Below are 7831 nucleotides of genomic sequence, written 5' to 3' on the forward strand. Positions count from 1 at the left end.
CACATGGAAACAACCCTGGATATAGAAAACCAAAAGAAGAGACGAGGAGCTGTAGATACAAGCTTCACCAACAGAATACAAGAGATGGAAGAGAGAATCTCAGGAGCAGAAGATTCCATAGAAATCATTGACTCAACTGTCAAAGATAATGTAAAGCGGAAAAAGCTACTGGTCCAAAACATACAGGAAATCCAGGACTCAATGAGAAGATCAAACCTAAGGATAATAGGTATAGAAGAGAGTGAAGACTCCCAGCTCAAAGGACCAGTAAATAACTTCAACAAAATCATAGAAGAAAACTTACCTAACCTAAAAAAAGAGATACCCATAGACATACAAGAAGCCTACAGAACTCCAAATAGATTGGACCAAAAAAGAAACACCTCCCGTCACATAATTGTCAAAACACCAAACGCACAAAATAAAGAAAGAATATTAAAAACAGTAAGGGAAAAAGGTCAAGTAACATATAAAGGCAGACCTATCAGAATCACACCAGACTTCTCACCAGAAAATATGAAGGCCAGAAGATCCTGGACTGATGTCATACAGACCCTAAGAGAACACAAATGCCAGCCCAGGTTACTGTATCCTGCAAAACTCTCAATTAACATAGATGGAGAAGCCAAGATATTCCATGACAAAACCAAATTTACACAATATCTTTCTACAAATCCAGCACTACAAAGGATAATAAATGGTAAAGCCCAACATAAGGAGGCAAGCTATACCCTAGAAGAAGCAAGAAACTAATCATCTTGGCAACAAAACAAAGAGAATGAAAGCACACAAACATAACCTCACATCCAAATATGAATATAACGGGAAGCAATAATCACTATTCCTTAATATCTCTCAACATCAATGGCCTCAACTCCCCAATAAAAAGACATAGATTTACAAACTGGATACGCAACGAGGACCCTGCATTCTGCTGCCTACAGGAAACACACCTCAGAGACAAAGACAGACACTACCTCAGAGTGAAAGGCTGGAAAACAACTTTCCAAGCAAATGGTCAGAAGAAGCAAGCTGGAGTAGCCATTCTAATATCAAATAAAATCAATTTTCAACTAAAAGTCATCAAAAAAGATAAGGAAGGACACTTCATATTCATCAAAGGAAAAATCCACCAAGATGAACTCTCAATCCTAAATATCTATGCCCCAAATACAAGGGCACCTACATACGTAAAAGAAACCTTACTAAAGCTCAAAACACACATTGCACCTCACACAATAATAGTGGGAGATTTCAACACCCCACTCTCATCAATGGACAGATCATGGAAACAGAAATTACACAGAGACGTAGACAGACTAAGAGAAGTCATGAGCCAAATGGACTTAATGGATATTTATAGAACATTCTATCCTAAAGCAAAAGGATATACCTTCTTCTCAGCTCCTCATGGTACTTTCTCAAAAATTGACCATATAATTGGTCAAAAAACGGGCCTCAACAGGTACAGAAAGATAGAAATAATCCCATGTGTGCTATCGGACCACCACGGCCTAAAACTGGTCTTCAATAACAATAAGGGAAGAATGCCCACATATACGTGGAAATTGAGCAATGCTCTACTCGATGATAACCTGGTCAAGGAAGAAATAAAGAAATTAAAAACTTTTTAGAATTTAATGAAAATGAAGGTACAACATACCCAAACTTATGGGACACAATGAAAGCTGTGCTAAGAGGAAAACTCATAGCGCTGAGTGCCTGCAGAAAGAAACAGGAAAGAGCATATGTCAGCAGCTTGACAGCACACCTAAAAGCTCTAGAGCAAAAAGAAGCAAATACAACCAGGAGGAGTAGAAGGCAGGAAATAATCAAACTCAGAGCTGAAATCAACCAAGTAGAAACAAAAAGGACCATAGAAAGAATCAACAGAACCAAAAGTTGGTTCTTTGAGAAAATCAACAAGATAGATAAACCCTTAGCCAGACTAACGAGAGGACACAGAGAGTGCGTCCAAATTAACAAAATCAGAAATGAAAAGGGAGACATAACAACAGATTCAGAGGAAATTCAAAAAATCATCAGATCTTACTATAAAAACCTATATTCAACAAAACTTGAAAATCTTCAGGAAATGGACAATTTCCTAGACAGATACCAGGTATCGAAGTTAAATCAGGAACAGATAAACCAGATAAACAACCCCATAACTCCTAAGGAAATAGAAGCAGTCATTAAAGGTCTCCCAACCAAAAGGAGCCCAGGTCCAGACGGGTTTAGTGCAGAATTCTATCAAACCTTCATAGAAGACCTCATACCAATATTATCCAAACTATTCCACAAAATTGAAACAGATGGATCACTACCGAATACCTTCTACGAAGCCACAATTACTCTTATACCTAAACCACACAAAGACACAACAAAGAAAGAGAACTTCATACCAATTTCCCTTATGAATATCGACGCAAAAATACTCAATAAAATTCTGGCAAACCGAATTCAAGAGCACATCAAAACAATCATCCACCATGATCAAGTAGGCTTCATCCCAGGCATGCAGGGATGGTTTAATATACGGAAAACCATCAACGTGATCCATTATATAAACAAACTGAAAGAACAGAACCACATGATCATTTCATTAGATGCTGAGAAAGCATTTGACAAAATTCAACACCCCTTCATGATAAAAGTCCTGGAAAGAATAGGAATTCAAGGCCCATACCTAAACATAGTAAAAGCCATATACAGCAAACCAGTTGCTAACATTAAACTAAATGGAGAGAAACTTGAAGCAATCCCGCTAAAATCAGGGACTAGACAAGGCTGCCCACTCTCTCCCTACTTATTCAATATAGTTCTTGAAGTTCTAGCCAGAGCAATCAGACAACAAAAGGAGGTCAAGGGGATACAGATCGGAAAAGAAGAGGTCAAAATATCACTATTTGCAGATGATATGATAGTATATTTAAGTGATCCCAAAAGTTCCACCAGAGAACTACTAAAACTGATAAACAACATCAGCAAAGTGGCTGGGTATAAAATTAACTCAAATAAATCAGTTGCCTTCCTCTATACAAAAGAGAAACAAGCCGAGAAAGAAATTAGGGAAACGACACCCTTCATAATAGACCTCGGTGTGACTTTAACCAAGCAAGTAAAAGATCTGTACAATAAGAACTTCAAGACACTGAGGAAAGAAATTGAAGAAGACCTCAGAAGATGGAAAGATCTCCCATGCTCATGGATTGGCAGGATTAATATAGTAAAAATGGCCATTTTACCAAAAGCAATCTACAGATTCAATGCAATCCCCATCAAAATACCAATCCAATTCTTCAAAGAGTTAGACAGAACAATTTGCAAATTCATCTGGAATAACAAAAAACCCAGGATAGCTAAAGGTATCCTCAACAACAAAAGGACTTCTGGGGGAATCACTATCCCTGAACTCAAGCAGTATTACAGAGCAATAGTGATAAAAACTGCATGGTATTGGTACAGAGACAGACAGATAGACCAATGGAATAGAATTGAAGACCCAGAAATGAACCCACACACCTATGGTCACTTGATTTTTGACAAAGGAGCCAAAACCATCCAATGGAAAAAAGATAGCATATTCAGCAAATGGTGCTGGTTCAACTGGAGGTCAACATGTAGAAGAATGCAGATCGATCCATGCTTATCACCCTGTACAAAGCTTAAGTCCAAGTGGATCAAGGACCTCCACATCAAACCAGACACACTCAAACTAATAGAAGAAAAACTAGGGAAGCATCTGGAACACATGGGCACTGGAAAAAATTTCCTGAACAAAACACCAATGGCTTACGCTCTAAGATCAAGAATCGACAAATGGGATCTCATAAAACTGCAAAGCTTCTGTAAGGCAAAGGACACTGTGGTTAGGACAAAACAGCAACCAACAGATTGGGAAAAGATCTTTACCAATCCTACAACAGATAGAGGCCTTATATCCAAAATATACAAAGAACTCAAGAAGTTAGACCGCAGGGAAACAAATAACCCTATTAAAAAATGGGGTTCAGAGCTAAACAAAGAATTCACAGCTGAGGAATGCCGAATGGCTGAGAAACACCTAAAGAAATGTTCAACATCTTTAGTCATAAGGGAAATGCAAATCAAAACAACCCTGAGATTTCACCTCACACCAGTGAGAATGGCTAAGATCAAAAACTCAGGTGACAGCAGATGCTGGCGACGATGTGGAGAAAGAGGAACACTCCTCCATTGTTGGTGGGATTGCAGACTGGTAAAACCATTCTGGAAATCAGTCTGGAGGTTCCTCAGAAAATTGGACATTGAACTGCCTGAGGATACAGCTATACCTCTCTTGGGCATATACCCAAAAATCCCTCAACATATAAAAGAGACACGTGCTCTACTATGTTCATCGCAGCCTTATTTATAATAGCCAGAAACTGGAAAGAACCCAGATGTCCTTCAACAGAGGAATGGATACAGAAAATGTGGTACATCTACACAATGGAATATTACTCAGCTATCAAAAACAACGAGTTTATGAAATTCGTAGGCAAATGGTTGGAACTGGAAAATATCATCCTGAGTGAGCTAACCCAATCACAGAAAGACATACATGGTATGCACTCATTGATAAGTGGCTATTAGCCCAAATGCTTGAATTACCCTAGATCCCTAGAACAAACGAAACTCAAGACGGATGATCAAAATGTGAATGCTTCACTCCTTCTTTAAATGAGGAAAAAGAATACCCTTGGCAGGGAAGGGAGAGGCAAAGATTAAAACAGAGACTGAAGGAACACCCATTCAGAGCCTGCCCCACATGTGGCCCATACATATACAGCCACCCAATTAGACAAGATGGATGAAGCAAAGAAGTGCAGACCGACAGGAGCCGGATGTAGATCGCTCCTGAGAGACACAGCCAGAATACAGCAAATACAGAGGCGAATGCCAGCAGCAAACCACTGAACTGAGAATAGGACCCCCGTTGAAGGAATCAGAGAAAGAACTGGAAGAGCTTGAAGGGGCTCGAGACCCCATATGTACAACAATGCCAAGCAACCAGAGCTTCCAGGGACTAAGCCACTACCTAAAGACTATACATGGACTGACCCTGGACTCTGACCTCATAGGTAGCAATGAATATCCTAGTAAGAGCACTAGTGGAAGGGGAAAGCCTGGGTCCTGCTAAGACTGAACCCCCAGTGAACTAGACTGTGGGGGGGAGGGCGGCAATGGGGGGAGGGTTGGGAGGGGAACACCCATAAGGAAGGGGAGGGGGGAGGGGGATGTTTGCCCGGAAACCAGGAAAGGGAATAACACTCGAAATGTATATAAGAAATACTCAAGTTAATAAAAAAAAAGTCTATGGTGAGTCTAAGCATTCATAAACATAAACTGATTTGTCTTTGCAAAACATTTTACAAAGACAAAAGTTCCAAATATTAATCTGGCTAACAACGATACAGAAAGAATGGGCTTTTGTCCATGATTATCTCCGTACCAAATTGCTCTTAGAAATCAATCAGCTGGCAAACACCTGGGTTAAATGAGCACTCAAGCTTGCATGCATCTTGCCTGTTTCCTGCCCTTCCTTAGCTAAGCTCTGTGAACTTAGAAGTATATGAAAACAAAGGTCCTGTCAGCCATGTTGGAAAGATCAGAAGAAATCGGGCATGAGCAACATTCAAGGGAGTTGAATAAACAAAATAAACAAAATGAGCAAGAAGGTACAAGTGGAAGGCAGGCGAGATAGCTCAGTGGCTATGAGCACTTGCTGCCCATGAGACCTGGGTTTGGTTCCCAAACCCATATCAGGTGGCTCACAATTGCCTGTCTAGCTGCAGGAGTTCTGGTACCCTCTTCTGGCCTTCCTGGACACCTGTATGCAGGTCACACAATGCACACTTTAAATAAATCAAAGGATCAAATGCTTATTTATAATATTCTAGTGGCAGTAGTCCCCTCCTATTATCAAAATCCTGTCACAGCTCAGTGTTAGACCAGGTGACTTGAGGCAATTTGACATAAACCAAAGAGTGACCCTGGAAAGCCTCAGTGAAGGGACATGATGACCTTTGCAACACCTGTCTCTAAGCCCTGAGGTACTCCTTCAGACCTAGGATCCCGGTGCTGTAGATCTAGCTTAAGAACTAATAGTTGAGACACACATAGGCCATAGGGGTGAAGCTTCTATTCATATCTACGCTAAATGGATGATATCAAACTGCTCTTTGGATATATAACTATGCCTGTAGATTAGTGCATATCTCAGCTTTCATCAGAGATGCTTCTTTGTGCAAAGGATGATAGTTAATGCAGAGATCCATGACTGGTCAGAGTTATTGAAAGAATAAAAAATACAGCCAAAAAGTCAGAAGTTTAGAAATGCTATCTCACCCCTAAGAAGACCTAAATACCTCAAATTCCAGACCTGCTCTCTACCTGTAAGTAGGTAAAAGGTCACATTTCTTGAGCCTGCTCTCCCAGAAACTAGATAAAAGGGCTTAAAGATAAGGCCCTTAGATAAGTGATCTGGACCTAGTAAAGATAAGAGGAAGCTTCTCTCAGGAACTAGCTGACCATAAAATTAGATTACAATCTTAAAAGCAATCTTGAGAGACAGGAAGTTTCTCCCTGTGATTTTTCACTGGTATTCTCCACATTTTCCAATGACGCCATCCCTGCCCCCTTGGGTTGTGGCTTCTTCCTTTAAATACCCCTTCTCACAGCTACTGGGGGTCGAACTCCTGTGCCCCTGCGTGGGATACTAGTCTCGACCCCAGTGCACTGGTTCCTATTGATAAGCATCATGTGATTAACAGCAAGGACGGTCTTGTGTGAGTTCTTGGGGGGTCGTGTCATCCCGAGACTTGAGTGAGGGTCTCCCCGCTCTGGGGGGTCTTTCATTATCAGCTACTGATAGAACAGCCATATCATTCCCCTTCCCTCGAACTCAGACAATTGGGAAGATGGAATTAGAAGATTGTAGGAGTCAGAGATTGGGGCAGACTAGGGCTAATCAGTACATTTAAGACATGAAAACAACACTGCACTTAAGAACCCACAGCAGCTGTGGTTGTCTGCACAAGACTGCACTACATCAAGCCAGTCAACATGCCTAGCTGAGGGCTCATTGACAGTTGATGGCTGCTAATGGAGGGAGAGTTAACGGTATTCATTTCCCCTCCCTTCCCTCCTTCCCTCTTTCCCTCCTTCTCTCCTTCCTCCCTCCCTCCCTCCTTCCATCCTTCCTTTCTTTCTATGATGTGATCTCTGGCAGGTAGACCATGCTCAGTGGCTGGCTCCTAACTCTGTGTGTGTGTGTGTATATATATATATATATATATATATATATATATATATATATACATACATATATATGGTATCTTTAAGGCCATTGCAGATATTGTTAGAAATCCTATCCTATTCCTAAGCTAAAACTTACTTAAGGACTTTTAGAAACTGAGTCAGGAACTCAGTGTTTTTTTAAAAATCAAACATTCTAAGAAAAGAGAGTCCAAATGTTCACTAATTTGATGCTTGCCGAATAATTACAATCAGAAAATGCTAAACGCTGAGACTATGATATTTTCATAACAACAGAAAACCTATGAACAGCGAAACACCTTAATGCAGTGTCCTGCTGAGGTGTTGTCAGACAGCTGTGACCATTGACGCTGTATGAGGACAGTACTTGAAGTGCAGTTGTCACTCGGGTGAGCACTGCCAGAATTAGTTGCATATTTGATTTTGAATTACTTTTTTATTGTTTCCAAATTTTACATATTCCCCATGTGTGGAGCAGTGAACTATGAGGGACAGCCTGGTCCTTGGTTGAACTAAAGAAAGCCCCAGA

This window comes from Rattus norvegicus, chromosome 4, assembly GCF_021556685.1.
Source record: "Rattus norvegicus strain SHRSP/BbbUtx chromosome 4, alternate assembly SHRSP_T2T, whole genome shotgun sequence".
Lineage (NCBI taxonomy): Eukaryota > Metazoa > Chordata > Mammalia > Rodentia > Muridae > Rattus > Rattus norvegicus.